General features: G+C 41.3%; 1 protein-coding gene across 3 annotated transcripts in view; it reads right to left on the reverse strand.

Moving 5' to 3' along the window:
* KIF16B (kinesin family member 16B) overlaps positions 1–17446 on the reverse strand; it is a 277612-nt gene that overhangs the window by 14980 nt on the left and 245186 nt on the right. The window lies entirely within an intron of this gene.

Below are 17446 nucleotides of genomic sequence, written 5' to 3' on the forward strand. Positions count from 1 at the left end.
TTCCAGAAAGAAACAACAGGAAAAAACCCTACAGAGAGAAATCATCACGAAAACCACCTAGAAATGAAGGACACGAGACAGAGAATGCACGTGGAGTGTTCTGCAGAACTGAGGAGCTGCTCACCAAAGTGGAACCATGAACACTCGGAACCCTGGAGACAGAGGATGGCCCCACCATACAAGACAAGTAAGCAATCCTTTTGAAATTCTGAAAGAACATGGTTTCCACTAACATGTACATCCAGCCAGTGGGTGGGTGAAGAAGGACATGTTCAGGCATGTCTCTAGAAATTTACCTCTTCTATACGCTCTCTCAGGAAGCTACTAGAGACGAGCTCCATCACAATCACAATCAGGGAGTCAAGCAAGAAAGGAAAATATGGGGCACAGGAAGCAGGGGAAACACTTCAAGAGACAGCAGAGGATGACAAAGATGTAAGATCAGAGTACCTGTAGCTCAGCCTGACTAGAAGAGGCAAGAAGTTTCCAGACGAGAGTTCATCAAGGAGACGGTGTTCATGAAACACCCGACGGTCTCAGTATTTCCACACATCGAAACAAAAATTAGAAAGAAACAACCTGCGAATGCAATTTTAGTCTGTAGGAAAATACCAAAATGTAATCATGAGGGTTCTACTGGGGAAAGGGGAATGGAGGGTACGCCCGGAAGGCGGAGGACTGCTTTCTAGAAAAGCCTAGTAGAACTATTTGAGTATATCCATAACTGGCACTGATTAAAAAAAAAAGAGTTTTTAAATCTTTTTCTCTCCTTAGAAAAATGGTCAGAAGGGATCTATGTCCAAGCAGAAGAGGAATTCCCCCTGGGCAGTGCCTCCATTTCATATCCCACGAAAGCAGAGATGGAGGGAGATTATTTTCGGAAGATCTTGGCGGGAGAGGTAAAGGCGGGGAAAGCAAGAGTGGAGAAAGGAGCTAAGTACAGGGCTGTCCATACTCAGGTTCCTATCCAGGGCAGCACTCGGCTCTGCCTGGGACCCTCTGAGAAACATGCAGAATGTGCTTCTCATTTACCCATACTTCTGTCTCTCACTTTGGGAGGCTCCGACAGGCCCCACACCTCCGTCCACACTCTGGGCTGCAGCCGGAGGGAGAAACAGGGAGAGCCCAAGGCGCTGTGGCACACGGTGGGGCTGTTCTCCACGGCCGTGGCCAGAATCACCCAAGACTCGGGGACACGGAATGGCTGTGGAATGGGACTGGAGCTGGTGGTGATTAAGGGGATCCCAGCTTTAGCCGTGAAGAGGGAGGTCTTCACTCAGTGGTGCCTGCTGACCTCCCCGGGGAGCCAGGGTACTGGGGGGAGGGGAAGGGTAGTCTTTGCCCTTGGCTCCAGCTGCTTTTTTCCCTCCACAGCATCCTTACTTAGTCTTTAGCCTTTGTGGTTCTCTGATGAGGGCTTTCTGATTCACGGCAAGCTTACTCATTATTTTCCCAAGAATAAACAAGCATTTTTAACAGATTTAATATCCAAGTTTTACTGCCACCTTAGGCTATAACACAGAGGTGACTGTGGCTCAAGCACAGGCCTAAGTGAGTTCATGGTCAAAATGATTCCAGAGCATTCAGACGATAAAGAGCTACCTACGAGCCCCCACCCCACCTCTTAGCCAACATCCATGGGGCTGGGCTGTGGCAGCTCCACAGGAATGAGCCAGAATGGCTGCCTGCACTAAGGGAACAGGGCTGTGCTGCCATCATTTCCAGAAACTCCTGTGTTTTAGGTTTTCACGACAAGAACGGATTTTTCTTTTATTCTATTACAATACTCCTATATATCTACATCCAGCATTGAATTATATCTATAATTGATATCTCTATATACATCTAGAGCCTATGTCTATATTTTACCTATATAACTATATTTATAACTATACCTCTATTTGTATAATATAATCTATAATTAAATCTGTGTAACTTATCATATATCATGGCTTATGTTATTTTATAATAATACTTCATTGTACAAGAAATTTCCTCCTCCAGTGAGTCTTAACAAGATGGTGACTGCATTTAAAACAACACAGTCAGGGCGCCTGGGTGGCTCAGTGGGTTAAGCCACTGCCTTCGACTCAGGTCATGATCTCAGGGTCCTGGGATCGAGTCCCGCATCAGGTTCTCTGCTCCGCGGGGAGCCTGCTTCCTCCTCTCTCTCTCTCTCTGCCTGCCTCTCTGCCTACTTGTGATCTCTCTGTGTCAAATGAATAAATAAAATCTTTAAAAAAAAAAAAAACACAGTCAGGAGGTGCTAAATGACGATGTGGTCACATGACAGTGCAGAAAGGGACTAAGAACTTCACGGTGGGGCCACTGTTTTATTTACATCAAGGATGATATATACACTGGGGTAAGAGAAAAATAGCCTCAGGCAGACATGAGCAAGCGTAACTGACAAAACAGGGGTACTAGCAATACAAACATGTTACTATCGTATACGTGATTCCAAATCGTCATTAATTCCAAAACAATTTTTAAAATTTTTATTTGAGAGAGAAAGAGCATGAGTGGGATGGGAGGGGCAGGTGAAGAGGGAGAAGCAGGCTCGAGCCTGCTGAGCAGGGAGCCCAGGACCCTGCAATCATGACTGACCTGAGCCAAAAGTAGGTGCTTAACCAACTGAGCCACTCAGGCGCTATGCCCCCAAAACAATTTTAATAACATGGGCATCATCAGAAGGTGGTCAATGTCTTCTTGACCATCCAGGGCTCTCTCTCAGGTATGGCTACTCTTTTTTTTTTTTTTTAAGATTTTATTTATTTATTTTACAGAGATTACAAATAGGCAGAGACTCAGGTGGGGGGGGGCAGACACCCTGGTGAGGAGAGATCCTGATGCTTGATCCCAGGACCCTGAGATCATGACCTGAGCCAAAGGCAGAGGCTTAGCCCACTGAGCCAACCAGGTGCCCCAGGTATGCTACTCTTTACCATATTTTTAGCTCTATTTCTATCTGATGCTTCCCCCTGGGGCCTGGGAGCTAATTAAGTGCTCCAGCTTAAAAGACCTTTCCTTCTCCCCAGTGTTGTGCCACAGCATGAATGTGAGCTGTAAGGGGTGGCAGATGAGAAAATATTAAAATGGTATTTAATTAAGCAGAGTAAACAGTAAGGTCAATAGCATCTTGAAGCTGACATCTGTCTCTGAACAAGCAGGCAAGCTAGCTCCAGGTATGGGCGACAGAGAAGGTAGCTTATGCTGCAGGCTCCCATAGTCCAGCCAACTGTAATATCTACTTGTGTTTCAGAGGCAATGAGACATTTAATAAAAGAAAACAAATAGCGATGCCTTGCTGTATCTAGGAAGAGAGTAGGAACAGCCCTCCAGCTGTCTAGCACTGCAATGTTCAGGCTTCATTTCATTTTGCTTTTAAAAGTAACCAGGGAAATGAAAAATGTTCTATACGGAACTCCATGAAGAGAGCTTGCAGAGCTCCTAAACCTAACATCTTGAGCTGTGCTGTGTTACTTTCATCTGACGCCATTTCAATAAATAGGAAAGAGCTGGAGAATCTCTGTTAGGTATTTGTCAAACCCCAAACACCTTGTAAATGAGCAAGGGACCTGGAGAGATGACAGGCGTTACTGATTTACTGCTGGGATGGCACATGAGTTGGGACTGTAGTTGGGACTGATGTTAGAATATCAAAAGTCCAACAAATGGTAAAACTGCAATTGTATCTGGGGTGAGCAGAATGGCTTCTGTCACAGTTAATCCTATGCCTCAACTTGACTGCCCCCAAATTTAGTCAAACAGTGTGGCTTGTCCAGGAGGCTGCTGTGGGGTGAGAGGGACATTTGAGTGAACAGACTGAGTAAAGCAGATATTGTCCTCCCTAATGCGGGAGCATCAGTCAATCAGTTGAAGGCTTGCACAGAACACTGACCCTTCACGGAACTCCGGCCTGGCTGCCCTGAGCTGGGACACTGGTCTTCTCTTGCCCGTGGCCATGAATGGAAAGATCAGCTCTTCATGGGTCTCAAGACTGCTGGCTTTTTGCATGGAATTTACACCATCATCTCTCAGTGCGCTCAGGCCTTTGGGCTCAGACTGGAACCATTCCACTGGCTCTCCCCAGTCTCCATCTTGCTAACTGCCTAGCTGGGGATTTCTCAGCCTCTACTATCGTGTGAGCCACTCCTTATAATAAATCTCTTTACACACACACACATACACACTTACTTTATTGGTTCTATTTCTCTGGAGAGCCCCAACGACTCCTGTTTCCAAAACCAAATTAGTGAAGTGGTAAAAAAAAACAAAACACTATTTTGATACCGTAAGTTACATGAAAAAATGTAAAATTCACAAATACACTTAATACCAGATTTCACTGTGGTGATGGAGGTCCAGGTCGTAGGCGTCCATACAGCTTCCATTACCACTTGCAGCTCTCATTCAATGGAGTGACAAGCCATGCTGATTCTACCTCTCGTGTATCTATCCATCCACTTTTCTCCATCCCAAGTGCCATCACCTTGTCCTTCAGGCCACAGTGGTATCTTACTGAAGACAGCTACAACCTGGTCATTGCCCTTCCTGCCTCCTATCTCCCCTGCTCCCACCTACTCACCACTCTATTCCTCCACTTAAAACACTCCACTGGCTCCTCATTGTTCACCAGATCAGGTCCAAAGTCATGGAGATGGCTTTGGCATCTGGCTTTTCCATCCCTGTCTATCTCTTTACCACTCTCATTTTTTTTTTTGGTCCCACTCTCATTCTGCTGAATCAAAATATACTGGAACAAAGTCTGAAAATCTGAAATCAAGATAATTTCAAAGGTCAGCCATACAGATTTCAGAACCACTACTTTGGAAATCACATCCTCTGGTAACTGCAAAGGCAGCTTGTGACTATCCCTGGAGTTGTGACAGCGGCCTGTGATTAGTTGTTGAGTCTGTCCTAACAGATTTAAGAGTTCTTTGAAGACAGGCACCATGGTCTGACACATGTAGGACAATAGAGGCAGGGAAAGTAGTTTTGAGCATGGACAATTGTCAGTGCACTGCTTTCATAAAGATCAAAGATTACAAGTGACCACCACACACTTCCTCTCAGATGGGATCTTGCTAAAAAACAAAACAAAACAAAACAAAACAAAACAAAAACAAACCTAGACTAGATCAAGCTTCTCAATCTAAGTACTGGTTTTCAGAAAATGGAGATTAGAGGAGCCTCATGAATGATACGGTGAAGATGCCATATTAGCAAAACCAAAATGTAAGAATTCAGTGGATAAATGGGATGGTTTCATTGACAACAGATGGTGACAAGAAAAGAGGGAAGGGAAAGCTAGAGCTCATTAGACACTTTAAAGGCATATCAACCAATGCCATGTGTGGATATTATTTGGCTCTTGATTCATCTATTGGAAAAATAAAACAAAAACAAACAAAAAAATGAGAGAAAATTGGTGTGGCCTAAACATTGATGGGTTATTTATTTTAAGAGATTAGCCAATTCTTAGGGTGTGTATGTGTGTGTATATGGGTGTGTGATGATAATGGTTATGTTTTAAAAAACAGAGCGTCTATATGAAAAGATGCTCAACATCGCTCAATATCAGGGAAATACAAATCAAAGCCACAAGGAGATACCACCTCACACCAGTCAGAATGGCTAAAATGAACAACAGGAAAAAACGGCTGTTGGTAAGGATGTGGAGAAAGGGGAATGCTCTTGCACAATTGGTGGGAATGCAAACTGGTGCAGCCACTCTGGAAAACAGTATGGAGATTCCTTAAACAAGTTAAAAATAGAACTATCTTATGACCCAGCAATTGTACTACAAGTTATTTACCCAAAGGACACAAAAATACTGATGTTTATAGCAGCATTATTATGTTTATAGCAGCATTACCAACAATGGCCAGATTATGGAGAGAGCCCAGATGTCCACTGACTGATGAACAGATAAAGAAGAGGTGGTATAAATATAGAATGGAATATTACTCAGCCATCAAAAAGAATGAAATCTTGCCATTTGCAATGATGTGGACAGAACTACAAAGTATTAAGCTAAGCAAAGTAGGTCTGTCAGAGAAAGACAAGTACCATATGATTTCACTCATATGTGGAATTTAGGGGAAAAAAAGGTCAATGTATGGGAGGGGGAAAGAAAAGAGAGAGGGGAGCAAACCAAATTAGACTCTTAAGGTAGAGAACAAACTGAGGACTGATGGAGGTAGGGGGGTAGGCAATGAACTAAATGGCGGATGGGTATTAAGGTGGGCACTTGTTATAATGAACACTGGGTGTTATATGTAAGTGATTAATCACTAAATTCTATCCCTGAAATTAATATTATGCTATATCTTAACTAACTAGAATTTAAATAAAAATTTGGAAAAAAATAAGTAAAAAATAAAAGTGGGACGTGGCTGCATAAACCTTCACAGAACAGAAATGGGCAAATGGAATGGGACTGCATTCTTTGATAGGAAGAACTACTCAAACACCTGATATTAACAAATACAACACTCTTTGGGAAACACAATTCCTCTTGTGAACCAGAATGGGTTGCGAAGAATTACCAAAGATTACCAAGAAGACCTGGGGCCATGTCCTTCAGTAAAGATGTCCTCTCCTCTTTTCTGTGAGAATTTCTAGCCACACTTTGATGCTAAAATGAATGTGCTCAAGTTCTTCTGGCTCTTCATACTAAATTGATAGAATGGAGGGACATTTAGTTTTAGTATAGGAGAAAGTTAAGAGGTAGAGGAAAGGGCAACCTATATTGGAGATTTTTTTTTTTTAAGTGACACTTGAAGAAAAACTCCTTACAAATTATACTGTGTAATTAAATGTAATAATAGGTCGCTTAGAATATCCTAAGTGATATTACACGAGAGACGAGCACAAAGGTCCTCTGAACCAAATGTCAATGTGAAAAAGTCTTTGTAGTAATATATGAAAATTACAGGGGGAAAGGATCTTTGTAACCATTTGTCAATTACATAAATATTCCAAGTGGCCTTTAACTTTGTTTTATAGTTGCATGCAATTACAAGAGATTTCCTTTTTTGTTTCTGTGTTGAAATGTTGTAATTTCAAAGACTGTTCTTTGGATGGGCACCTCATTAATTTGCAGACTCTGAAAAGCACTGACTCATATATACACAGATATCTACTCTGAGTTTGGAAAGAGAGAGTGAATAAAAATCATGCTTGGTAAAGACAGATAAAATAGTGACTTTCAAGTTTCAGAATAATGAGTGAGCTGATCTTAATGGAAAATATATTATCACTTGCTTAAAAGTGGATAACATGTGTATGAAAAATATTATTGGCTTAGAGGATGATTACCTTTCTTTTAACAAGAGTTTAACCTTATACTCATAGGAAAAATGTGTAATGGTATCAAATCCACTCACCAACCCATCTATGCATTCTTCGTCCCTCTTTTGGGTTAGCAAAGGGACAATGGAAAAATAAGAGGATGGAGGGAGGACAGAAGTGAAAGAGGAATGAGGAGAAAAAAGAAGGAAAGGAAGGAGATTATAAATGTATGATGTGATTACACGGTGATTGGATTTTTTTTAGCCACTATTAAAGTTCCATACCAGAGTGTCACATTTGTTATAAAGCAATGAACTGACAATGACAGATCATCACCCAAAGTCCACAGATTACATTAGGGTTCACTCCTGGTGTTGTATCATATGGAGGTGTTTCACTGCCCTAAAAATCCTCTGTGCACCCTAGTCACCACTGATCCTTCCATTGTCTCAACAGTTTTGCCTTCTCCTAATGTCATCTAGTTAGAATCATACAGTATATATGTATATGTCTTTCCAGGTTGGCTTCCTTCATTTAGTAGTATGTATTTAAGTTTCCCCCATGTCTTTTCATAGCTTGATAGCTCATCTCTTTTTAGTATTGAACACTATTTAACGTTCTGGATGTACCATGAATATCCATTCACTTACTGAAGGACAACTTGGTTGCTTCCAAGTTTTGGCAATTAATTAATAAAGCTGCTATAAACAACCATGATATAAGTTTTCAAGTCATTCGGGCAAGCCATAAGGAGTGTGACTGCTGAAATGATTGGTGAGAGTGTCTTTAGAGAAACTTCCACACTGTCTTTCAGAGTGGCTGTTATCATTTTTCATTCCCACCAGCAATGAATGAGAGTTCCTACTGCTCCACATCCTTACCAACATTTGATGTCCTTAGTGTTTTAGATTTTGGCCATTTTAATAGGTATGGAGAGGCATCTCATTGTTATTTTAATTTATAATTCCCTAATGATACATTGATGAACATCCTTTTTATAAACTTACTTGCCATCTGTATGTCTTCTTTGTTAGCTGTCTGTTCGTCTTTGCCCATTTTTTTAACAGATTTATTTGACAGAGAGAGAAAGAGCGAGCGAGCACAGTGGGGAGGGGTAGAAGGAGAGGGAGAGAATCTCCAGCAGCCTGATATGGGGCTCAATCTCGTGACCCTGAGATTATGACCTGAGCTGAAATCAAGAGTCACTTGAGCCACCTAGGTGCACTTTTGGCAATGTTTCAATTTAATTTTTCATCATCTTATTGTTGGATTTTAAGAGTTCATTGTATGTTTTGTATAAGAGTTCTTTATCAGACATCTTTTGCAAATTTTTTTTTCCAGTCTGTGGCTTGTCTTCTCATTCTTTAGGTGCTGTTTTTTGTAGTGTAAAAGTTTTCAATTTTAATGAATTCTAGCTTATCAAAGATTTCTTTCATGGATTGTGCCTTTGATGTTGTATCTGAAAGTTCATCACCATACCCAGGGTCATCTGGGTTTTCTCCTATGCTATCTCCTAGGAGTTTTACAGTTTTTGTCTTATATTTAGGTCTATTATCCATTTTGAGTTCCTCTTTGTAAGGTCTATGTCTAGATTTATTAATTTCCCCTCTGGCATGCAGATGTCCACTTGTCCCAACACCATTTGTTGAAAAGACTATTTTTGCTTCATTGTATTGGCTTTGCATCTTTGTCAAAGATCACTTGACTATATTTATGTGTCTATTTCTGGGCTCCCTATTCTGTTCCTTTGACATCTTTGTTCTTTTGCCAATAACACACTGTCTTGATTCTGTGGCTTCTAGTTAAGTCCTGAAGTTGGCAGTTTCAGTTCTCCAACTCTGTTCTTCTCCTTTGAAATGATATTGGCCATTCTGGATGTTTGCCTCTCCACTTAAACTTCAGAGTCAGTTTGTCCATATTCACAAAATAATTTTCTGGATTCTGATTGGGATTACAAGGAATCTACAGATCAAGCTGGGAAGGCCTGATATCTTGACAACATTGAGTCTTCCTACTCATGAATATGAACTCTCTCATTTGTTTAGTTCTTTCATCAGAGTTTTATTTTCCTCACATAGATCTTATACATATTTTGTTAGATTTTAGCTAGATATTTAATTTTTGTGGGCACTAATGTTAATGATACTGTGTTTTTAATTCTAAATTCTACTTGTTCATTATCAGTGTATGGGAACACAAATGACTACTGGATATTAACCTGTGTCCTGCAATCTTGCCATATATGGCTTATCAATTCCAAAAAAGGCTTGACAGGCAATTTGCTGCTGGAGTTCATTCTTTCTCATACTTCCTTCTCCCCACTTTATGGCATGGATTACTTCCAGTATATATGATTTCTCAAGTAATTCCAATAACTTTACAGTTAGTCCTGCCATTTAGTAAGTGAGAAACAAGTTCAGAGATGGAAGAAAGATGCCAAGTTCACACGGACACGGGTGTATCAGAGACAGGATCAAGCCCAGGTCTGACTCTAGGACCTTCCACGTTATTCCAGTACCACACAGAGTTTTCTATCTTAGCCCCAGGATCACAGCATGTCAGTTCTTCTGACTCCACAAAGCACCAAGATGGAACAGCTGCCAAATGGGCTCAGTGTCCTCTAACGCACTGTCACTTAACCCCCTTCAGAAACGCTTCTCTACTGATGATGGTATTAATGGACTAATAACAAAAAACAGTTAATGTGAATAACCAGATAACCAGAAGGAAAAAAAAAAAAACGTTAATGAGGAAGAAAATGGTCCTCTGTGTGAAGTACTTCTTAAATCTCTGCCTTCATTTGATAACAGTTCTGCCATTATCCATTCTGTAAGATCAGCAGAACGTAGATGGAAAAGATGTTAAATTAAGCATAGAATTACTAGATATCTTTAAGATAGCTAAATGAATGAGAAAACTTAAGGGTTTTTTACCTCCTGAAATTTACTTTGGAAACTGAAAGGGCCCAATCTATAAGATGTTAAAACCCAATGATTCTATTGTTAGAAATCTAAGACTTGAAACTAACATAAAACTAAAGGAGACTGATGCCCTGTTCTTGCTCAGAAAAAACAGACTGTATGTGTTGCTGGCATGATAAGCAAGGAAAGTGACTCTTGGCAGTGGGCAGTGGGGGGGTAAGTGAGGGAGGGTGGCATCAATACTGAAAACCAGTATTTGGCATTTGTGTTTAGTAGATAAGGCATTTGAAGTATCATGACTTACTTTGGAAACAACTCTTCATTTAGCACACTATTTCCATTAGAAAGGATAATACTTACAAACTCTTGGTATCCCTTTATTGTAAGAAAAAGGAAAAGGAAAGAAAAACAGCTAGGAGCTGGCCTGGTATTTACAGCTAAGTTGTGTTCTCTTGTCAATCGTAAACAATTTCAAAGAATACTAACACCAGGCAAGTCTGCTCTGATCCTGAAGGAGCCACGTGGATACACACACAGACTATTCTATAAACTCATCCAGATACAGACAAAAGCATGAACGGTGTTCAAATCATAAACACGAACAAATATCCCCCTATTTTGGCTAATGTGGGTGACTGCTTTTGTATCAATCATAGTTTTAACGTCACTCTCTTCTTGCCTTCTAGGTAAGAATTACTAAGACACCCAGGCATAGAATCAGCCCAGCATCCAGTCCAGAACAAAGCCCCACTTCCTTTCACTCTTCCTGAAATCACCTAAAATAGGCCAAATCCTGCTGTAAGTTCTTTGTAACACCCTTTGGCTGGGATACTTCCCATTGTATATGTCCTTCCTGAGTGCAGTGAATCGATACATTTAACATGGTTCAAAAAGAGCTATATTTCTGGGGGTTTCTGCTGAAAAGCACTGACACCTGTCTAGTTTTTCAGGGGCAAAAGCTCAGGAGCTATAGCGGGTATCAGCTGGGGACCCCACGGTGGGCAGTTGTGCGGTCAGTAACCCAGGACACACGCGAGGAGAACTGACCAGCTGGGAACAGAAGCTATAGAACTGTGGAGGAAGTGAGCTCATTTCTATTCTTTTCTTTCTTTCTTCTTCTTTTTTTTTAAAAAAGATTTTATTTATTTATTTGACAGACAGAGATCACAAGGAGGCAGAGAGGCAGGCAGAGAGAGGGGGGGAGGCAGCCGCCCGCCGAGCACAGCCTGATGTGGGGCTCGATCCCAGGACCCTGAGGTCATGACATGAGCAGAGCCTTAACTCGCTGAGCCACCCAGGTGCCCCCAAGTGAGCTCATTTCTTAATGATCCTGCACCTCTTCTCTTTCCTCACAATGGAGAACAGCTTGACCACGCTTAAGTTGTCAGAACACATTTCTAGTTTTCAGATTATAATTTTACAGGTTGAAAGAAAGGCTGGCATTACAGGGAGAGACTCTTGACATCCTCCAGGTGCCATTGTGAATACGAACACCCCCATCGTGATAGTGTCGTTGCCCTCAGATGCTGATTTTGCCAGTACAGGTGACAAACTGAGATACTCATACTGTTACATGTTACAGCTATTGGCGGATGGAGCTCTTCTGTCCTTTCCTGGCTTGCAAGCATGTCTATAACATGCTGTAAGGGCTCCGTCGCTGCCGTCACTGCCATCAGCACCGCCATCACCACTAGCTTCACTGCCATCACTGTCGCACCCAGAGGCCTGGAGTCTTCTCTGGAGCAGAGTCCACATTATGTACAGGACCCCCTTGAACCGTAAGATCAACTCTAGGTAGGTGGTGGTGGTGTGTTTATCCTCACTCTGCAGATAAGGAAACTGATCAAGTGACATTAAAGGACCCCAAAAGGGCAGCACAGGGATTGAAGACTGGATGATCTGCCCCAAGGCCCACACTCTTAGTTACCATATTGCTTTTTACCCTTACTAAGGCCTTAGCTTATGAGATGAAAATGGGGAAGAAGTAAAGAAGTAGCCTTGGGCTTGCTGCATGTTCTTAGTCCTTTCAAGAAAACTTCCTAGAAATCTCTTGGGTTCTTACTTCCAAAGGTGGCTATATTATTCTTGAAAGCTTTATCATTTTAGAGGATTTCACTTGTTTTCATTAATTACAGATCACTCCTTGAAATGATGGACTATTAAGATGATTAGCAGAAACGTCTCCAAGTAGATGATAATGTTCCCTGAAATTCGTAACTAAAAAATGCGCCTCTCACCAATCAACAAAAGTAAAACAGAAAACTCATTAATTTGGGGTTAATGTGGACGGATTTTCTGATATTCATTGAATAATTCAATGAGTCTGTGAGGCATGTGTGAAATACCATGGGATAGTTAAGAATTCAGTGAGATGTCAATACTGTTGCCTTCAAGTAACTTAAGAGTGCAACAGCGGAGGTGTGAGACATAAAGCCAAACAGTGACAGGAGTCTTATCAGGAATGGAGGTGAGATTTCCTGAACATTATAGAATCAAACAAGTGTTTTAGACTCTTGTATGGCAGTGTGACAGAGAATTTTCATGTCTACTGAATCTACATGGAATAAAAAGGGGGGCACCTGGGTGGCACAGTCGGTTAAGAGTCTGACACTTGGTTTCAGTTCAGGTCATGATTTCAAGGTGATGAGATCCAGCCCCTTAGCAGAGAGTCTGCTTGAGATTCTCTCTCTCTCTTCCCCCCCTGCCCCTCCCACTCATGCTCCCCTCATCTCTCTAAAATAAATAAATAAATCTTTAAAAAATAAAAGAACTCTGCTTGCATTTCATATGACCTTTCTATTTCATTTTTTCATTTCACATTTCTAGTAATTAACTCTCATTCATTTTGCAAAAGTACTGATAAATGATCAAGTATAGATAATTGGTTCTTTACCACTGAAGTCTGAGAAGCAGTATATTCTAAAGCTGTGGTTAAGGCCTAGTGTTAGTATCATACCACATCTTACTTATTAGAACTCAATCTGAGGGGTGGCCTGGGTGGCTCAGTCCTTAGGCGTCTGTCTTTGGCTCAGGTCCTGATCCTAGGTTCCAGGGATCGAGCCCCACATCAGGCTACTTGCTCATTGGGAAGCCTGCTTCTTCCTCTCCCACTCCCCCAGCTTGTGTTTCCTTTCTCGCCATCTCTTGCTGTCAAATAAATAAAGAAAATCTTAAAAAAAAAAAACTCCATTTGATAGCCATTTGGATATACATATAAGAATATACTACATATGTTTTTTATATATAATACTTGCATGTAATATTTAAAGTCACAAAAATATCTTTAAAGATATTCTGAGTTTATACTCTTTGGTAATTCAGAGAGGAAATAAATCTGCATAGGAATTATGTGACATCAAGGCTAAAGATACGCCTTAAAAATACACAAAAGCAGAAGAAATTGAGATTCAGAACCTTTGATGAGCCATGAAGCAAATATTTAAAAATCAACAATTAACGATAAGCATTTTTCCTTAAATGAAAAAAGACAAGGTTATAATGAAAGGTCACTCTTATCGTTGTGTCCAATTAACAGATGAGGACAAAAGAGATGAGAAATACTGTGTTGTTCTAGAGTTTTTGCAGTTGTAGAACACTGCTTGGCATAGAGTAGGTGCTCAATTGCTGAATGGAAAAAAAAGGTAGTGAAGAATATATAACCAGGGGTACCTGGGTGGCTCAGTGGGTTAAAGCCTCTGCCTTCGGCTCAGGTCATGATCCCAGGGTCCAGGGATCAAGCTCCGCATCAGGCTCTCTGCTCAGCGGGGAGCCTGCTTCCCCCTATCTCTCTCTGCCTGCCTCTCTGCCTACTTGTGATCTCTGTCTGTCAAATAAATAAATAAATAAAATCTTAAAAAAAAAAAAAAAAGAATAAATAACCAGGCAGCGGATCTTAGTTAACACTGTGGTATAATGCTGGAAGATATTTTTTCAAAGGAGGAGCCATTTCTTTAGGGGAAGACCCAGCTGCGTTCCAAACTTAGAGCATGCTAATTCTTAAAGAGAGGGGCTTGCTTTGAAGGATGTTCTAGTACGAGCTGAGGCTTTGTCTGTGACCAGGTGTAAGACCTTTCTCTATCCTTCTCAGGACTTGATTTCCTTGCCTGTACAACAGAGATGATAATAGAGCTTACCTCACAAGCTAAGTGGGAGGAGCACATGACATATGAGCCTTTCGCTCATGCCCAGTGCTCAGTTAATCCCTAGGAAATGAGAGATAGCAGGAGCATTCCGTGGAAGCAGACGATGCTGCCAATTTTGCACCATCCCGACCTACAACAATGGCAATTTTTTACGGTTTGACCTAATGGTAAATGTATCTGGCTTCAAATACAGTAAGAAGAACCTTTCTGGTCAAAATAGCTCATCAGAGACCGATGTATCTGTTTCCTATCACCTCCACTATCATATCTGCCAACGTCTGTCTCCTGGGCTGCTGTCCAGGCTACAAGAAGGGATGTATGAGCCTGGGAGGCACATCCTGTGTGGGGGCCGTGGCTATCAGAATCCTCTGACCACTTGAGGGCAGGGTCCACCCAGGACAGGCACACCTGCACAGAACTGGTTCCTCCAGGGCTACCAGGAGGGAAGCCAGAGAGAGATCCTCCTGTCTCACAAACCTTCAAAGATTCTTCAGCTCTTTGGGAACCAAAGCATTGGGTGGGCTTTCCAGCATGAGAGGCCAACTAGAGCTGGCCCAATAACTTTGAGTGAGCGGAGCGCACACAAGGTTATCAGTGAGACACGCACCGGAGGCCATATTTCTACCCCTCCCCCTCCCATTGTCACCTTCTCGATGGCTTTTTATGGGGCCATATAGGCAATGCTACACCCCCAGGCTCCCACACCCACACCACCACCGCCGCATGCACAGCTAATACCACTCTTTCCAAAGGAAGAAAATCCGTTTCCCAAGCATCTCATGACAGTTAGAAATTCCTATCAGTACCCACCGGTTTTACAAATAATTATTGTAACAGGTTATATATCGTGGTGACAACGGAGTGTCTATGTCTTTGAGATGAAAATACTTTATACTTTCTGCTGATAAACTCAGACAGAAAGTCCAAACTTTGGACACATTTTAATAAAAAGGTAGATCAAAACATAATGAATACCTGCTCAAAATACTGCTTTATAGAGCCTACTTGGGGTGAGGCAGTTTATAAAGTGGCATGTCTGGATTTAAAAAATTGTAAGACAATTCCTTTTGAGCAAACACTATATATACTAGTGTGTACTGGTTCACACGTAGTCTACCGAAATCCAATTTTCTGTATATGTTTATGTATTTAGTTTATCTCTAGGTCAAGTTTCATAAAGGAAATTTAAATATATTCTCTTAGAAGGAAAGAAATGTCTCATTTCTCTTTACAGTCTATATAACACCTAGCACTGTCTCCAGCATGTATAAGGAATTACATAAATGTATACTGAATTAAATCAAATGGGAAACTCAGGGAAAGTAATTATGTTAATTTTCACATGAAAATAACACTAAATCAAATGGTGACTTCTGATATTTGATGAAAAAAATAAAGTCACAATAGTCGTGGGAAATTAACTCAAGAATCTCAGATTAATTTTCCATTAAAGTGAAATTGAATTATACTCGCTCTTGAAAAGGACATGATATGCTAATATTTAACCATCAAAATTAGGAGAAATACATTTAATTTAAAACGTAAGTGCCTATTTCCACGAGGTGTGGGATCCATTCTTTAAAGGCTGATGCCACAAGTAACAGTCACAAGCAATGGAAGGGGTCCTTGCATAGGCAGAGACATTAACACAGAACTCTGTTCCTCAGCTCTGTTGATGGCTTTAGTAGGGCTAAGTGACTAGGGAGGAAAGACTGAAAGAACAAACGTGGGTCTGCTTAAATACCAGGAATGAAAGAGGACCCTGAGCTGGGTTCTGACCCTGGAGGCTAGAATGGAAAGAGAAGAGTTCACCAAGGGCAGAGCTCACAAATGCACAGCACTCAGGGTGCCAATGTGTCTTCTGACTGAAGCCCTGAGAAGCTAAGCATGGCAACAGTCTATTTCCTGTTGGTTCATACACTTGCTTCTATATCCCATCATCCTCCACATTCCCATTAAAGACAAGTCTAGATGAATGAGGCAGGTAAAGGTTCGGAAAAGAAAACCAAACCCACTTCTATCGTTATTTTTACGTTTTTTTTATGATACAACAGACCTTTAAGAGAATTTAATCGAGCAGGCTCACCACGCTCATCATTCCCTTGAAGGCAAGTTCTTCAGTTGGGTGTCAGGGTCGTGCCAACTCATAGAATGATTTTCAGAAATCTGCCATGACTCATCCAAGGCTCAGACATCATAAATCCAGAACTTCTTCGAGCACGTCTCTCTCATAGTAGAACTCAAATGGCCGGGAAGCATGGCTACCCCTGGAAAAGTCTTTCTTTATAAGTTCTAGATGAGGATCTCAAAGCACTCAACTGTCCCTTGTGGGCCACAGTCTCATAATTGTTCATTTCTCACTGGTTTCCACTTCTCCTCCTCTTTTGCTCTCATTGGACCCTCCCAGCCTCTGGATGTTTCCCGAATCCTTGGTTCCCTGGCATTAAGTCGCCCTGGCTATCAGTAGGAATGAGAATAATACCTCATTTTTATGTAGAACTTCAGCATTCAGAAGGGGCTCTCTTGGGCCTTCTCTTACTTGATTTCACTTGCAATAGGTCTTATTATTATTCCTCTTAAAAAAGTAGTGAAGCGGACTTTGCAAGGTCCCATGAAAGCTTGCTGACAGGAGATTGCAGTCAGCTATTTGTAATTTCATCCTGTCCACCTCGGTGGCAAGAGATACCACCTAGGACACCGGCGACCGTGCCTTTGCACAAAGACTCAGCCTCGTTAGCATCAGATTCCAACCAAATGAGCGACTCTACCTTGAAAAGAAATACAAACCACATAAAGCAGCCCACAATGCCCACTGGCAGTGGGTCCCTTGGAAAAACAACAGTTGTGTTGAACCAAAGTTCTCTATGTAGCCAGCTCAGAAGATGAAATTAAAATAAGCCAAACAAAACCTAACTGTGACTAAAATAGGTATGTGTCTTTTTGCTTCCAGCTCTCTCAAAAAAGTAACAATAATGCAATACTATATATCTTCAGTTAATTAATGCAAATTTTTTTTTTCAGCAAGCTTTTGTACCTCATTCTCTATTACAGACCATCTGTCTCTGTGAATAGTTAGTTCTCACCCAC

This window comes from Mustela erminea, chromosome 7, assembly GCF_009829155.1.
Source record: "Mustela erminea isolate mMusErm1 chromosome 7, mMusErm1.Pri, whole genome shotgun sequence".
Taxonomy (NCBI): domain Eukaryota; kingdom Metazoa; phylum Chordata; class Mammalia; order Carnivora; family Mustelidae; genus Mustela; species Mustela erminea.